General features: G+C 36.2%; 1 protein-coding gene across 2 annotated transcripts in view; it reads left to right on the forward strand.

The window, feature by feature from the left end:
* Positions 1 to 19014, forward strand: part of DIPK1A (divergent protein kinase domain 1A) — a 115576-nt gene that overhangs the window by 37480 nt on the left and 59082 nt on the right. Inside the window, exon 1 of one of the 2 annotated variants that reach the window (XM_081307470.1) lies at positions 129 to 282. The exons of the other annotated variant lie outside the window; for it this stretch is intronic. The gene's annotated coding sequence lies outside the window, so the exon portion shown is untranslated. Of the gene's footprint in view, positions 1 to 128; positions 283 to 19014 lie in introns of those variants that run through there. 2 annotated transcript variants of the gene reach the window in all.

Genomic DNA, 19014 nt, shown 5'->3' on the forward strand with positions numbered 1-19014 from the left:
AGCCAGCCATCAATCTCCATCTGTAGAACAGTCCATGTATAGCAGTCTGGAGAAGTGCCAGATTTTGTTTTTGCCAAAAACTCTCTTGGCAAATCTGTATCCCTAGAGATGTCTGTTTAATTTTGTGGTGCAGTGAATGCTTTAGTGAAAAAGAAGAGGAATGCTGAGCTATTTGATACTGAATGTTCTTGGAGATAGCTTGTGTTCATTTGTTTCCATACTATCTGTGTTTCAAGATGTTTTGAGAGTGGAGGAGAGCCAAAATGAAACGAAAAGAAGAAGGTGAGAAATCTTCTACAGTGTAAGCTAATTGTGGAAATGAATTTGAACAGTGTGTGGATGTTTACACAAATTGAAAACTTCTGATATAAGTATGTAACATTAAATATCTAGCCAGATTTGTCATTTTAGACTTTCTTGTTTGTGTGTGTGTTTTTTTTAATTTTAAACCAGTCTTGTAGCTTTACAACTGTTATAAATACTTTTATGAAAAATTGGCACACTGAACTAGAAATTTCAAAACTATCCTATTGTCTTATATTCTGGAAATAATATCAAGTATTTTATTGAATAAGTTCTTCAGTGTTTTTAATGCATTCATAAAGATCTCAATTTAAAATTAATTTGTTTGAGAAAGTTTACTTGGGGACCCAAAGCTATGTGTTGAAAATTAAATACCTGAATTTCTTAAAATATAGAGACAGATTCAGCCGAAGTTGCATTTAATTAAGATATCATTGTGTTTTATCACTGATCTTCATTCTTTATCTTAATTCTTTCAGTCTTTCAAATACCTTTACATCTTTTCTTCTACTTCCTTATCCATTTATTGAGAAATTGTAATCATTTTACTTTCATAATACCTCTCAGATTTTATCCTTGATTGTGGCTGACCCATCGGAATCCAGGTGGGGTCTAGATTGCAACATCTTCCTAACTAGTGTCCTTGCTCTCAGAATTCCCCTTGAAAACTATTAAACTAACATCCAGATTAATATTCTTTAGACATCAGTTTTGTGACTATACATTTGTTTAGAAATCTTACAACTTTTTCATCCAAGTGTTGGTATTGCCAAGCATTTAACACCATGAACATGTGGACTTTTTTTTAAATTTTAAATTTATTTATTTATTCTAATTTGTTGTACATGACAGCAGAATGCATTTCAGTTCATAGTACACATATAGAGCAGAACTTTCCTTGTCCATCCAACTGAATTAATTAGCAAATATTGTTGTGTTCATCTACACTTGAATTACTGTTAGGATAAAAATAAGTCTAGTTGTTTGTCCGTGTATATCAGTATTGATGTTAACACATCAGGATTTTTTTTCCATTTAGAAATTTGTTCTACTCCATTCCATTCTACTGAAATTGATCTTGCTAATTTTATCCATGTTCTCTTTATTGCCAGGTTGATCAATTTTCAATCCTAATAGTACTTTTACTTTATTATTTTTAATGACTTTATATACTACAGACCATGGCTTCCTCTTTTATACTTTTTCCCTCTTTAGTTTGTAGGTATAGATACTTCTGTTTTTCTACTTCTTAGATTTTTTTTTTTAAGGAACCAAGTTTTGGTTTGGTTAATCTTTATTTAAGGTTATTTTCTATTTATGAGTTTTTATTATTATTTTTTCCTTTCCTTCTACTGACTTGAGTTTTTCTAACTTCCTTTTCTAACTTCCTTAGTTGTATGTTTTGCTCTTTAATGTTTTAAAAATAGACTTTACTTTTTAAAGCAGTTTAAGGTTGACAGCAAAATTGAGCAGTGCAGAATTTCTGTATGCCCTCCCTCCCCACAAGTGTACACAGCCTCCCTCACTGTCAACTCCAGCACCAGAGTGGTACATTTGTTACAATCAAGGAACCTACATCAATATGTCATTATCATCCAAAGTGTATAATCTACATTAGGGTTCACTCTGGATGTTGTACATTCTGTGATTGTGAGAAATGTCTAATGACATGTATGCATCATTCTGGTATCATATAGAATAGTTTTACTGCCCTAAAAATCATCTGTGCTCTGCGTATTCATCCCTTTCTCTCCAACCCTAGCAACCACTGATCTTTTTACTGTTTCCAAAGTTTTACTCTTACCAAAATATCATATTAACTGGAATGATACAGTATGTGACTTTTTCAGATTGGCTTCTCTCACACAGTAATATGTATTTAAGATTCCTCTGTGAGTTTTTTGTTTTCTTTTATGGCTTGATAGCTCATTTCTTTTAAGTGCTGAATAATATTCCATTGCCTAGATGTACCCGAGTTAGTTTGTTCATTCACTTACTAAAGGATGTCTTGGTTGCTTCTAGGCTTTAACAATTAATTGGAGATTTCTGAGCTTTGTGCTCATTTTTTTCCTGTAAACTTAAAATTGCTCTAAAGTAAATTTTTGAAAATAAGAAAAATTAGTGTTATGGTTCAGATATTTGGTGTCCCCAAAAAGCTCATGTGTGAGGCAATGCAAGGAAGTTTAGAGGTGAAATGATTGGGTTCAAGAGCTTTAACCTGATTAGTGCATTAATCCATTGATGGGGATTAACAGGGTGATAGCTGTAGGCAGGTGGGGTGTGGCTGGAGGAGGTAGACCATTGAGAATGTGCCTTTTATCCCTGGTGAATGGAGTTCTCTCTGCTTCCCAGTAGCTATGTTCTAAGCTGCTTCCCTCCTCTATACCTTTCTGTTATGATGTGCTGCCTCACGCTGACCCAGAGCAAGAGTCAGCCATCTATGGACTGAGACTGTTGAAACCATGAGTGCCAAATAAACGTTTCCTCCTTGTCAAGTCTTTTGGTTGCAGCAGTGAAAAATCTGATTAAAACAAGTGGCTGTCTCCCAATTCCTTTATTCAACAAACATTTGTTAAATGCTTGCTATGTGCCAAGCAAAGAGTGAAGTATGGGAACTAAATCCCTGTTTTCTCCAGGGATATGTTCCAAGACCCCCAGTGGATATGTGAGACAGCAGAAAGTACTGAATACTGGATATAAACACTGTGACAAGGCAAAGTCAGCTCAGTGATCAGGACGACTACCAGGTGACTAGTAGGCAGATGGCATATACATTCTGGATGTGTTGGACAAAGGAATGATTCATGTCTTGGGCAGGACGGAGCAATACTACTCAGAACAGCACATGATTTGAAATTTACAGGCCAGGCTCGATGGTGTATGCCTGTAATCCCAGGGCTCAAGATCGTAAGTTCAAAGCCAGCCTCAGCAATTTATCAAGCCCTTAAGCAACTCAGCAAGACCCTGTCTCTAAATAAAATAGAAAAAAGGACTGGGGATGTGGTTTAGTGGTTAAGTGCCCCCCGGGTTCAATTCCTGATACAAAACAAACAAAAAACCTTACAAATTGCTTTTTATTTTTAAAATTCTCTTTTTTATTTCTTTTTCTTTATTGGTTGTTCAAAACATTACAAAGCTCTTGACATATCATATTTCATACATTAGATTCAAGTGGGTTATGAAAATTTTCTATTTAATATTTTTAGGCCCTAGTTGACCTTGGGTACCTGAAACTAGTACATAGTCTAGTGGAGAAAATAAATCACTTGGAATGATGTTTGCTGTGTTTGAAGTATGTTTAGAGTGTTACAGGACCCCAGGAAGAGACCATCTCAGTTTGGGTTTGGATGGTGAAGGAATGACAGAACACACTTCTGAGAGGTCATGCTCTGAGATTTTAGAGTGAGTAGCAGTTGACCAGGTGGAGATTTGTGGTGAGGGAATGGGCACCTTAAGTGGATATTCTCTATAGAGAAAACAGTATCTGAAAAGCCCAGAGGCAAGGAAAAGCATGGCAGAAGCAAAGAATTATAAGACATTTTCCCTTAGCAGAAGGAAACACTGAAATTTGGGTGTATGTGGGTCATGAAACCAAGGGGGGATAATACCATGGAAGGCCCTGTATATTAAATGTGTTGGGGTTTGAACTGTATCCTGAAGGCTTAGGAAAGTTACTGAAGGTAGAATTAGCTGATTCAAGAAGATCCCTCTTGCGTTATTCTTCAGATTCATAGAAATGCTGGATAAAATATAAGACCTTTTTCCCAGTTGTTTTCCACATAACTGAGCAAGAAAAGAAAATCTTCAGATAATAGGAATGAGCAAACTAAAACCCAGATATGAAAGGGAGCTGAAGCCTAAGTGGACGATGAGGAGTAAAAGCTGTAGTTCTGAAGGTTTTAGGCCTGTGAGAGTCAGAGAATGAGAACTGATTTGTGTCTTTAAAGTTGGGAGCCACAATAAGCACTGGTCTAACAAAGCAACAAGGGACTTGGAACTGGGATTTTAGGTTTTCAAGGAATCAGAAACGAGGAATGGGGTGGAAGAAGGAGATGACCAGTGACTCAGGCCGAAGCCAGTTACTTCATGGCAATCTACTGGCCACAGTGCTTGGTTCATGGGTGGCTATATTTCCCAAAACCTTGTTCAATTGAAGTGAAGCCTACGACCATGTTTGATGGTTTGGCTATTGATAACATCTTCCTACTTCTGTGGATTTGGAGATGGAAACAGGTAGCTCTAAAAGCTGATGATTCCACTTAGTGACAACTTGGAAAGTCAGTCTTAGAAGATGAACCTCTAGAAGGTGGGTGGAGAATCAAAGAAACTGACTCTTAAGTAACAGTATTGAGATACAAAACAATGCTGAATATATGTTAGCTTCTGATAATAACATGATAGATTACTCACATAGACAAAAATTATTGAAATCTGGGTTTTTTAAGAGTGTGTGTGTGTGTGTGTGTGTGTGTGTGTTTTAAAACAACTATTTGAAGATACTAGAAAGAAACCAAAAGAAAACAAACTCATGGAGAATATAATGCTAAGAGAGGTAAACCAATCCCAAAAAACCAAAGGCTGAATGTTTTCTTTGATATGAGGATGCTGATTCATAATGGTGATGGGGTCGGGTGGGGGGAACATGGGAGGAAAAGAAGAACTTTAGGGCAAAGGGGAGGGAGGGGAAAGGAGGGGGCAAAGGGATAGGAATGATAGTGGAATGAGTTAGACATCATTACCCTAAATACATGTATGAAGACACAAATGGTGTGAAAATACTTTGTGTATAATCAGTGACTTGAAAAATTGTGCTCTATATGTGTAATATGAAATGAATTGCATTCTGCCATTGTGTATAACAAATTAGAATAAATAAATAATTTGATAAAAAACCTCAAAGAAACCCAAAAGAAAGGAACTGCCCCTGAGGGTACTCCTCAATCTGTGTCTTATTACAGAGGCAAAGGTCTTGGAAAGTGTTTAGGACTAGCAGAGCAACCAGAAACAGGGAGAACATCTTGGAGGAGAAGAATTACAGAAAGAGTAATCCCAAAGCCTGAATTTAAAATCTAACCAACTCCTGCACACATATGAGGAGATCCCAAGGAATGCATTGAAAAAGTAGTCTGGAAGCTAAAAGAACTAAGAGGTTTGGCAGTTGCTAATGGCACGGGAGACAAAATTTTGGAAATTGAGTGTAGCCAAACTTACTGCCTGCTAGAACAAAGATCAGTCTTTGGAGGAATACAGTAGAATCCAGAGTCTTGTCATCATGTTATACATAATGTATAATAACCAATAAAAAATCACTAGACATGCAAAGAAACAGATAAATGTGACCATATTCAAGAAAAAAAGCAGTTAGTAACAAACCTCCACTTTATATATTCAAATTATAAGTCAGGGACTTTAAAATAACCATTATAATTTGCTTAAGGACTAAAAAAGAAATTATACATATAATGGTTGAACAGATGAGAAATCTCAGAAGAGAAAGAGAATTTTTTTTATTGGTTGTTCACAACATTACAAAGCTCTTGACATATCATATTTCATACATTAGATTGAAGTGGGTTATGAACCCCCAATTTTACCCCAAATGCAGATTGCAGAATCACGTTGGTTACACATCCACAATTTTACATAATGCCCTATTAGTAATTGTTGTATTCTGCTACCTTTCCTATCCCCTACTATCCCCCCTCCCCTCCCCTCCCATCTTCTCTCTCTACCCCATCTACTGTAATTCATTTCTCTCCTTGTTTATTTTCCCATTCCCCTCACAACCTCTTATATGTAATTTTGTATAGCAATGAGGGTCTCCCTTCATTTCCATGCAATTTCCCTTTTCTCTCCCTTTCCTCCCATCTCATGTCTCTGTTTAATGCTAATCTTTTCTTCCTGCTCTTCCTCCCTGCTCTGTTCATAGTTGCTCTCATTATATTAAAGAAGACATTTGGTATTTGTTTTTTAGGGATTGGCTAGCTTCACTAAGCATAATCTGCTCTAGTGCCATCCATTTCCCTGCAAATTCTATGATTTTGTCATTTTTTATTGCTGCATAGTACTCCATTGTGTATAGATGCCACATTTTTTTTATCCACTCATCTATTGAAGGGCATCTGGGTTGGTTCCACAGTCTAGCTATTGTGAATTGTGCTGCTATGAACATCGATGTGGCAGTATCCCTGTAGCATGCTCTTTTAAGATCTTCAGGGAATAGTCCAAGAAGGGCAATAGCAGGGTCAAATGGTGGTTCCATTCCCATCTTTCCCAGGAATCTCCAAACTGCTTTCCAAATTGGCCGCACCAATTTGCAGTCCCACCAGCAATGTACAAGTGTACCCTTTTCTCCACATCCTCGCCAGCACTTGTTGTTGTTGGACTTCATAGTGGCTGCCAATCTTACTGGAGTGAGATGGTATCTTAGGGTGGTTTTAATTTGCATTTCTCTGACTGCTAGAGATGGTGAGCATTTTTTCATGTACTTATTGATTGATTGTATATCCTCCTCTGAGAAGTGTCTGTTCAGGTCCTTGGCCCATTTGTTGATTGGGTTATTTGTTTTCTTATTGTCTAATTTTTTGAGTTCTTTGTATACTCTGGATATTAGGGCTCTATCTGAAGTGTGAGGAGTAAAAATTTGTTCCCAGGATGTAGGCTCCCTATTTACCTCTCTTATTGTTTCTCTTGCTGAGAAAAAACTTTTTAGTTTAAGTAAGTCCCATTTGTTGATTCTTGTTATTAACTCTTGTGCTATGGGAGTCCTATTAAGGAATTTGGAGCCCGACCCCACAATATGTAGATCGGAGCCAACTTTTTCTTCTATCAGACGCAGAGTCTCTGATTTGATATCAAGCTCCTTGATCCATTTTGAGTTAACTTTTGTGCATGGCGAGAGAAAGGGATTCAGTTTCATTTTGTTGCATATGGATTTCCAGTTTTCCCAGCACCATTTGTTGAAGATGCTATCCTTCCTCCATTGCATGCTTTTAGCCCCTTTATCAAATATAAGATAGTTGTAACTTTGTGGATTAGTCTCTGTGTCCTCTATTCTATACCATTGGTCCACCCGCCTGTTTTGGTACCAGTACCATGCTGTTTTGTCACTATTGCTCCGTAATATAGTTTGAAATCTGGTATCGCTATACCGCCTGATTCACACTTCCTGTTTAGAATTGCTTTTGCTATTCTGGGTCTTTTATTTTTCCATATGAATTTCATGGTTGCTTTATCTATTTCTACAAGAAATGCCGTTGGGATTTTGATTGGCATTGCATTAAACCTATAGAGAACTTTTGGTAATGTCGCCATTTTGATGATGTTAGTTCTGCCTATCCATGAACAGGGTATATTTTTCCATCTTCTAAGATCTTCTTCTACTTCTCTCTTTAGGGTTCTGTAGTTTTCATTGTATAAATCTTTCACCTCTTTTGTTAGGTTGATTCCCAAGTATTTTATTTTTTTTGAGGATATTGTGAATGGAGTGTTTTTCCTCATTTCCATTTCAGAAGTTTTGTCGCTGATATACAGAAATGCCTTTGATTTATGCGTGTTGATTTTATATCCTGCCACTTTGCTGAATTCATTTATTAGTTCTAGTAGTTTTTTTTGTAGACCCTTTTGGGTCTTCTAGGTATAGAATCATGTCATCTGCAAACAGTGATAATTTAAGTTCTTCTTTTCCTATTTTTATGCCTTTAATTTCTTTCGTCTGTCTAATTGCTCTGGCCAGTGTTTCAAGAACTATATTGAATAGAAGTGGAGATAGAGGGCATCCCTGTCTTGTTCCGGATTTTAGAGGGAATGCCTTCAACTTTCGTCCATTCAGAATGATGCTAGCCTGAGGCTTAGCATAGATAGCTTTTACAATGTCAAGGTAAGTTCCTGTTATCCCTAGTGTTTCTAACGTTTTGAACATAAAGGGATGCTGTACTTTGTCGAATGCTTTCTCTGCGTCTATCGAGATGATCATATGGTTCTTATCTTTAAGTCTATTGATGTGGTGAATAACATTTATTGATTTCCGTATATTGAACCATCCTTGCATCCCAGGGATGAATCCTACTTGATCATGGTGCACAATTTTTTTGATGTGTTTTTGTATTCGATTCGCCAGAATTTTATTGAGGATTTTTGCATCTAGGTTCATTAGAGATATTGGTCTGTAGTTTTCTTTCTTTGAGGTGTCTTTGTCTGGTTTCGGAATCAGGGTGATGTTGGCCTCATAGAATGAATTTGGAAGAGCTCCCTCTTTTTCTATTTCCTGAAATAACTTGAAAAGTATTGGTATTAATTCTTCTTTAAAGGTTTTGTAAAACTCCGCTGTATACCCATCCGGTCCTGGGCTTTTCTTGGTTGGTAGTCTTTTGATGGCTTCTTCAATTTCATCCATTGATATTGGTCTGTTCAAATTGTGTGTATCCTCCTGATTCAGTCTGGGCAAATCATATGACTTAAGAAATTTATCGATGTCTTCACTATCTTCTATTTTATTGGAATATAGGTGAGAAAGAGAAATTTTTAAAAATAAAAGTTATAGAGCAGATGGGGCTAGGGTTTGTGGCTCAGTGGTAGAGCACTCACCTAGCAGGTGGTAGGCCCTGGGTCTAATTCTCAGCACCACATAAAAATAAATAAATAAATAAATATGGGTATTGTGTCCAGCTACAACTAAAAAATAATATTAAAAAGTCATAGAGCAGAAAAGTATAATAACTGAAATGAAGAATGCATGTAACAGATTTGGGGCCACAGACTAATGAAGACATCAATTTGGGGCTCAGTGGTAAAACACTTGCCTAGCATGCTTGAGGCCCTGGGTTTTATCTATAGCACCACAAAAGAAAAAAGAAATATTCAAATTGAAGAAAAGAGAGAAAAAAAGTTTCATGAAAGCTATATAGAATTTCAGATACTTCTGGGACACTAGTAAGTGATCTAATGTACATGTAACTGGAGTTCATAAAGGAGAGGAGAGAGAAGATGGGGCAAACTTTTTTTTGGAGAAATTATAGTAAAATTTGGTGAAAATAAACTCACAAATCCAAGAAGTTCAATAAATCCCAAGAAAAATAAATGGAAAAATAATCACATTAGATACATTTTGATCAAACTGCTGAAATTGTGGCTGCATCAGAGAAAACACTTTACACAAAAGAGACCAATAAGCCGAATGCAGTGGTGTACACTTGTAATCTCTGCAACTCAGGTAGTGGAGAGAAGAGGATCTCAGATTCAGGGCCAGCCTGGGCAAATTTGTGAGACCCTGTCTCAAAAAATAAAAAATAAAAAATGGCTGGGGCTGTAGCTCAGTAGTAGAGTGCCCCTGGTTTCAATCCCCAGTACCAGAAAACAACAACGCAGGGGACCAATAATACAGATGTTTAGTTGATTTAACATTAGACACAGAAGAGACCAAAAACAATGGAATTTTATCATTAAATTTCTTTAAGAAATAATGTCACTTTCAAATTTTATATCCAGAAAAATCATCTTTCATGAATCATGATGAAATAAAGACATTTTCAGATAAAATCAAAGATTTTATTACCAGTAAACCTATACTATAAGAATGCTGGGGGATAGGGATGTAGATTGGTGGTAGAATATTTACCTAGCATGCCCAGGTGGCCTGGGTTTGATTGCTAGAACCACAAAGAAAAAGAAAGAACAATAAGAAGAAACTAAAATAAGTTCTCCAAGCTAAAGAGAAATCTAGATGTAATTCAGAACTTTAGAAATGAATGAAGAGCAATAGAAATGGTAAAAAGGTTGGTAAATATAAAACACTCTACATTATTTATTTTCTTCTCTTAATTTCCTGAACAACACATTAGTAGTGAAAGAAAAATTTACTGTGAGGTTTATATCAATAGTACAAAGGATTAGAGTGAATAAAATTATGCTGTTACAAGATACCTACATTTAACTGTTTTGTGGTAAACTATAAACTCTAAATAGATTGATTGTGTTAGGGTAAAGATGCATATTTTAATTTATAAAGCAACAAGTAAAAGAAAAACGCAAAGATTTATAGCTAAAAAGCCATTAGAGGACCACTTTACACCACTGGGATGGTTATAATCAAGAAGGTGGAGCAATAGCAAGTGTTCAAGGGATGTGGAGAAGTACGAACTCATACCTTGATGGTGGAAATGTAAAGTGGTGTAGCTGCAATGGAAAACTCTTTGGCAATTCTTTAACAAATGCAATGTCGGGTTACATAAGACAGGAATTCCATTCCTAGGTATACACCCAAGAACAATGAGGTTATACCTCCACATAATACATGTGAGGTTCCTAGGAACATTATCATAATAATAATAACAAGCAAATGTCCATCAACTGATGAATGGAAAAAACAAAATGTGATATATCCAGACAATGGGATATTATTCAACAATAAATGTAAGTGAAGGACTGATTTACATTCCAAGTGGTTGCATCTTGAAAGTGTTGCACAAAAGAAACCAGGCACAGAAAACCACATATTGTGTATTGTTTAAATGAAGTGTCCAGAATAGGCAAATCTATAGAGACAGACAGTTGAGTACTAGTTGCTTAGGAGGGGAAGGACAGCTAATGGGTATGGGGTTTCTCTTAAGGGGATGAAAATGTTATAAAATTTGATTGTAGTGATTATTGTAAAACCCTGTGAATATATACTTAAAAACACTTGTACACATTAAATGAGTGAATTGTATGTAAATTATGTTTTAATAAATACATTTTTAAAAGCTAATGAAGAAACAAAAATGATATCTATAAATATTTTTTTCAATTAAGCCCAAAAAAGAAACAGAGTAACAAGCAAACAGATGAGACAAATAGAACACACCATAATGGCAACTCTAAATTGAGAGTAAAAGGACTTAACTTTGCAGTTAAAGGACAGAGTGTCCACTGGATAAAAAGTATGGTCCAACCATAACACAGAGTAAAAGATGGAAAAGGATGAAAAGATATATGGTATAGATATGAATCATAGTTAGAATAGATGTTTAACAATGGGAAAGTAGACTTCAAAACAAGGAGTATTACCAGAGATAAAAAGGGACATTTAAAAAATACATTTTTAGTTGTAGATGGACACAATACCCTTATTTTATTTATTTACATGTGGTGCTGAGGGTCAAACGCCTCACATATTGTAGGCAAGTGTTTTACCACTGAGCTACAACCCTAGCCCACAGGGGACATTTTATAATAATTAAAAACTTAATATATCAGAAAGACATACTTACAAATATGTATGTTTCTACTGTAGATTCAAAAAACATGAAGCATAAAACTGAAAGAAATAAAGGAGAAAAGGTTTTACATCCACAATCATAGTTATAGATTTTCATATTCCTTTCACAGTATTTAATAGAACAACTAAGTCAAACATACATACAGATATAGGAGGTCTGAATAGAGCTTGCCCCAATTAATATTTATAGAGCCCAACAACTAGGAAATACAGTATTTTTAGGTGTCCTGGAACTTTTCTCAGGATAGGCCATATAAAGGGCCATGAGCTAAGTCTTAGTAAGTTTCAAAAGACTGAAATCTAACAAGGTATGTTGTCTGATTACAATTGAATTAAATTAGAAATCAGGACTAGGGATATAGCTCAGTGGGAGAGCACTTTCCTAGCATACGCAGAGTCATAGGTTTGATTCTCAGCACTGAAAATAAAAATCAGTAACGAAAAGAATTCAGTGAAGTCTTAAGATGCAAAGTCATGAAAAAGGTTAATTGTATTTTTAAACAAATGAGATTTTTAAAAGGGGGATGAGAGTTTAGCTCAGTGGGAAAGCATGTACTGTTATGCCAGATTCATGGGACCCCAATAGACCTCCAGGACCGAATCCGACGCAATCACACAAGAGTCTTTATTGCAAGCTCCAGCCTGGACTTACAACCGTTCTTGATACAGCGGTCCCAGGTCCTTTGTTCAGGGAGATTTTATAGGTTTTGGGGGGATACTCTATGCGTCACAACATTACACAGCAAATCATTCCATACCGCAGGAAAATCAAACAACAACTCCTAACATTGATTAGCACATTCACTGGCGGGAACAAGTTGGGTAGGGGTGATTGGTTAGTACAAGAGGGGGATTCCTTTGAACTGATTGGTTTAGGCCACGAAGGGTGTACGTGCTAAACTACATGGTTTCCCAACATGTTATCAACCACCATAAACTACTTGGGGGTCATCTGGCATTCCAAGTATTTTCCCTGTCTCATGCTGATTGGAGGTTGCTAGGGGGGGTTGCTATGGGTCCTCACCTAGCCTAACTGAGTCAGGGACACCTGGCACCCACAGCCCTCTCCTGTTATTTACAGACAAACAACTCAGCAGGGAGGGTATGTGCTTAGGAGTGCTTGGTGGGTTTTTCCAAGGACAAGGGTCACGTCCCCTTCCTTGGACTGGCTTTGCTCTGAGGTAGAGGCTGGTTTCTCAAAAATGGAATCACATTAGTTTCTCAGTACTTAGTATGCCCAAGGCTCTGGGTCTGATCCCTAGCACTAAAATAAGTGAATAAATAAAATAAAAACAATTTCATTTCAGTTGCATTAAAAAAACACTTAAGAATTAATGTAACAAACATATATAGCTCTACACTGAAAAGCACAAGATACTGCTGAGAGAAATTAAAAAGATGTAAATACACAGATATATGATGTTCATGTATTGGAAGACTTGGTATTTTTAAGATATCACCTTTTCTAATTAATCTGTAGACTCAATGCAATGCCAATCATAATCCCAACTTGTTTTTTTAAAATATTTTTTTTAGTTGTAGATGGACACAATATCTTTATTTTTTTATGTGGTGCTGAGGATGGAACCCAGTGCCTCACGCATGCCAGGCAAGCGCTCAACCACTGAGCTACAACCTCAGGCCCCCCAACTTGTTTTTAAAATAGACCAGTTGATTCTAAAATTTATATGGAAATGTCAAGGACCTAAAAGACCTAAAACAATGTTGAGGGCTGGGGATGTGGCTCAGCAGTAGAGTGCTTGTCTAGCAGGAGAGGTCCTGGGTTCGATCCTCAGCACCAAATAAAAATGAATAAATAAAAAATAAAGATATTAAATAAATAAATTAATTAAAATAAATAAAACAATGTTGAAAAGAAGAACAAAGCTAGAGGATTTATTCTGTCTTACTTCAAGGCTTAGTTATAAACAGGTAATAATCAACATAGTATGGTATTGGCATAACGATAGACAAAAAGAGAAAGGACTAAAGCAATCTTTTTTTTTTTTTTAAATAGAGACAGCTCTGTTTTGTTCTTTTTAAAAAATGTCTTTATTTTATTTATTTATTTTTATGTGGTGAGGATTGAACCCAGTGCCTTATATGTGCTAGGCAAGTGCTCTACCACTGAGCCACAACCCCAGCCCACTAATGCAATTAAAATTTTTAAAAAATTTTATTTGTTCTTTTATATATATATATGACAGTAGAATATATTTTGACAATTATAAATACATGGAACATAACTTATTCTAATTAGGATCCCATTCTGTGGTTGTACATGATGTAGAGTTTCACTGGTGATGTATTCATTCATATATGAAATCAGAAAAGTTATGTCCAATTCATTCTACTGCTTTTCCTATTTCCATACCCCCTTCCCTTCATTCCCCTTTGTCTAATCCAATGGACTTCTATTCCCTTCACCCCCGTTTTGTGTTATCATCCGCGTATCAGAGAGAACATTCAATCTTTGGTTTTTGGGGATAGGCCTATTTCACTTAGCATGATAGTCTTCAAATCCATCCATTTACTGGCAAAAATGCATTAAAGCAATTTAATGGAGAAAGGAAACAAACTTTTCAAAAAATCATGTTGAAACAACTGGCTATCTGGGGAAAAAATCAACTTCAATTCTTATACTATACCATACACAAAAATTAATTTAAGATGGATCAGAGACCTAAGCATAAAAGTTAAAATTATAAAGCTTTTAGAAGAAAATATAGGAGAATATCTTTAACCTGAGGGTCAAGCAAAATTTTCTTAGACACAGAATGCGGTAACCATAAAGAGAATACACTAAATAAAAGTTTCTTTTCATCAAACAATATGGTTAAGGAAGTGATTATTGAACTCACAGACCAGGGGTGGGGTGCGGGGGAAGGGGAGTCACAAAAAAGTGTACCTGACAAAATTTGTATCAAGAATACTGACAACTCAAACTTTTCTTAAAAAAAAAAAAAAAAAGAATACCTACAACTCAGAAAATGGCACCTATCCTATAAGACTTAAAAGACTTAATAGCCACAGAACCTGGTGTGGTAGTTCATGCCTGTAATCCTACCTACTTGGGAGGCTGAGGCAGGAGGACCCCAAGTTTGAGGCCAGTCTCAGAAATCTAGCAAAACCCTGTCTCAAATAAAATTAAAATGACTGGAGATGTAGCTCAGTGGTAAAGCACCCTGGGTTTAATATGCAGTTCCTCAATAAATAAATAAATAAATAAATAAATAAATACATAGGGCCCTAAACACTTTATCCAAGAAAATCTATACATATCTACCAAGCATAAAAATACATAACATCATTATTCATCAGTAAATGCAAATTTAAAACAGAATGAGATACTTTCTATTCCCTAGAATACCTAAAATTAATAAGATTGAAAATACCAAATGTTGGCAAGGACATGGAACAACTGGAATTATCATATATTGTGGGTATAAAGTAATACAACCCTTTTGGAAAAACTATGGGAAGTTTCTTACAAAGTTTAGCATACTCTTATCCTTTGTCTCAGTAATGTAAATCATATAAGAGAAGTGAAAACATTCCACAAAAAGACTTGTACAAGAATATTCATAGCAGCTTTAGACATAGTGTAGAAAACTATAACAACTCACATGTTCATCAACATAAGAATAAATAACTTGTGATTATATGCATACAGTGGAATTCTGTTCACCAATGAAAAGGAATGAACTGTTGATACATGGGACTTTTTTGAATCTCATAGACACAATGCTGTGTGAAAGAAACTGAATATTTAAAAAAGCGTATACTGAATGTTTCTTCTATGTGAAATTATAGAACAGGCAAAGCTAATCTCTGGTGAAAAAAATTAGAACAGAAGTTGTGGGGGTGGGGGTGTGGAGGGGGGTTGGGGATAGTATGGGTTAACTGGTAAAAGACATGAGAGAACTTTCTGGGGAAATGAAAGTGTTTTGTATCTTAATGGAATGTGGATTATACAGACGGAGCCACTTGTTGAAGTTGTACAGTTAAGATTTTACTTTTCAATAATGTAAATGTTAACCTAAAACTATCTTTTAAGGGCTGGGGATGTAGATGGGTGGTAGAATGCTTGTTTAGCATGTATGAGGCACTGGGTTCAATTCTTAGCACCTTATAAAAATGAATAAATAACATAAAGGTATTATGTGCATCTACAACTAAAAATTTTTTAAATATATCTTTTAAAAAATAAGTAAGGGTAGGAAAAGTTAGAGACATGGATGACAAAAGAATGTCTGAATCTGAATAAATTATTAAGCCGAGTGATGGGCACACAGGTTCATTGTACCATTCTGATTACATTGTATAGGTTTGAAATATTCCATAATTTAAAAAAAAAAAAAAACAGGGCTGGGGATGTGGCTCCAGCAGTAGCTCGCTCGCCTGGCATGCGTGCGTCCCGGGTTCGATCCTCAGCACCACATACCAACAAAGATGTTGTGTCCGCTGAAAACTGAAAAATAAATATTAAAATTCTCTCTCTCTCTCTCTCTCTCTCTCTCTCTCTCTCTCTCTCAAAAAACCCCCACCTTTTTACAGAATATTCCAGTTATTTCAGCCCATAAATTCTGTTTTTTTTTTAAGAGAGAGAGAGAAGAGAGAATTTTTTTAATATTTATTTTTCAGTTTTCGGCAGACACCACATCTTTATTTTATTTTATGTGGTGCTGAGGATCGAACCCAGTGCCCTGCGCATGCCAGGCGAGCGCGTTACCGCTTGAGCCACATCCCCAGCCCATAAATTCTGTTTTTATTGATGTCAATTAGATATAGATTTTTATGTGACTTATAATCCAAAGTGTCTCTAGTAATACACTGGAGATTCTAGTTTTTTTTTTTTTTAATATTCCATCATTTCTGTGTAACAGCCTGATAGTTGGATTTTAGTTTAGCAGACTCACACCAGATGGAAGCTTGTTAGACACCAGGAATTAGATCAGAAGTTGTGCTTAGTTATACAGCTGTGGATCAGAGCGGGGAATTCCACCAGCACAGACATCAACAGAGCCGGGCCAGTGGCGGTCCACATAACCTGTTTGCTGTCAAAAGCCAAGCCTAGATGTTTTTCTTGTCAAATGAGAGATCATACAGTAGTATGGGACTTTCAGAACTTTCCGAACAAGGGAAAGGGAACATCATTATGAAGACTTAGAGGAAGAGCAACTCTCTAATAGTTATTTATTATAAGAACTATAAGAAATTTAAATTTTTTTCTGATATCCTTAGCTGATTCAGAAGGATGTGGTATCTATGAATTGAAGCATGCAAGTAAAAGGAACAAATAGATGAAAAAGGAGTAGTAAGCACATGTAGTTAGAGGTAACCTGGACATGCAATAGCAGAATTAAAATTCAAATTAGAGACAGTAAAAAGTGGATTCACGCTAAGGAGTACTGATTCAAAGATGTAGAAAACCACCAGGTGGATTGGCACATGCTTGTAACCCCAGCGGCTCCAGAGGCTGAGACAAGAGGATTCAAATCCAGCTTCAGCAAAAGCATGGCACTAAGCAACTCAGTGAGACCCTGTCTCTAAATAAAATACAAAATAAGGCTGTAGATGTGGCTCAGTGGCCAAGTGCTCCTGAGTTCAATCCTTGGTATCCCTGCCCCCCCCTCAAAAAAAAAAAAAAACATGTAGAAAACCCACTTGAGGAATCATATTGGAATGCAGAGGGGGGAAAAAAAACTGTGGGAGAGACAGTAGCTATGGATGATAGACGATTCTAGAACACCAGTTTCAGAAAGTGAGCCAGCATTTACAGGGGAAAAAACTGTGACTAGAGAGTATCGTAACTAGAGCTGCATTTTGTTTCCTTCTTGAAGGTAACGTTCACATATGCCACAGTTCAAAAATGCTAATCAGTTTTCTTGGACAACAAACATTTAGTTGACTGAAAGATAACTAAATGAATTTAAGAATAGAATATTCTTAAGCTAAGTGCAGTACTGCATGACTGTAATCCCAGCCACTGTGGAGGCTGAGGCAGGAGGAACATGAGTTCAAAGTCAGCCTCAGCAATTTAATGGGGCCCTGACCAATTTAGCTAGACCCTCTCTCTAAATAAAATATACAAAAAGGCTGGGGTTATGGCTCAGTGGTTGAGCACCCTGGGTTCAACCCATGGTCAAAAAAAGAAAAACAAAAAAAAAGGATATGTGTTATGAAAGACCTACAGACTTCTAAAGGACTGCCAAAAAAAGCATGAGGCCATCCCAAATTCTTAGTAAATCCTCATCTTCACAAACCACACTGATCACACTGAGTACGCTGATGAATCTGCAAGAATGTGTATCTGTGGCATCTGGATTAAACTGAAAAGCAAACAGTTTCCTCATGAGTTGTTATTCCTGTGGGACAAAATTGTGTAATTGGGCACAAACAATTCATCTGGAAAATCCTTTCCCTCAGGCATTGTTTACCACAAGATCCAGAAGTTCAATTAAATAAGATGACAATACAGTAATGTTAAAGAAGAAGAAAAACTCACAGGGGGAAAAAAACACTGAAAGGAAATAATTCAAATGTTAAAGAAATTAATTGAATACTCAGAACCCAGGTGACTTTTAAATCTTCCACTTTCTGGTATGTTTCTGCTTTTGAAATGAGCATGTATTATTTGTCAATGAGAAAACTACAGATAGAGGAAAATGCTATTACAGTTGTGCTTTTGCTGTGTTTTAGTTTCTAAGTGCTACAGCAACACACTGAAGATAGACAAATTGTGAAAGAAAAGGTGAACGTGAAAGTAGAACACAAAGATAATAAGACCAAATCTAGGTAAATGCGATTAGATTACTAAGCAAAAAGGGCCTAGGAAGTAGTGAAACAAGAAAAACAAAAAATGGAAAAAATTGAGTTTCTTTTTTTTTAAATATTTTTTTAGTTGTTGATGGACACAGTATCTTTATTTTTATGTGGTGCTGAGGATTGAACCCAGTGCTCACACATGCGAGGTGGGCGCTCTACCACTGAGCTATAGACCCAGTCACCCCCAAAATTGAGCTTCTTAAGCAAACTAGAAAACACAACTATTTTTCAAAGGATAGTATTAACTGAAACAATTTAAAGGGGGACATAAAAAACACTAACTTGGTGCTGGGGTTGTGGCTCAATGGTAGAGCTCTTGCCTAGCATGTGTGAGGCTCTGGGTTTAATTCTCAGCACTACATATAAATAAATAAAATAAAGGTCTATTGACAACTAAAATATATATTTTTTTAATAAAACACTAGGGGGCTGGGACTGTAGCTTAGTGGCAGAGCGCTTGCTTAGCATGTGGGAGGCACTGGGTTCCATCATTAGCACCACATAAAAATGAAATAAAATAAAGATATACTGTCCATCTCTAACTACAAAAAAATAAAAAACAATACTAACTTTGGTCGCTCAGCATAGCTGATAAGAGCACTCAGTGGTAATGCTTTGGACATGTGAGG

The sequence above is a fragment of the Spermophilus citellus genome, assembly GCF_964194105.1.
Source record: "Spermophilus citellus genome assembly, chromosome: 9".
Taxonomy (NCBI): domain Eukaryota; kingdom Metazoa; phylum Chordata; class Mammalia; order Rodentia; family Sciuridae; genus Spermophilus; species Spermophilus citellus.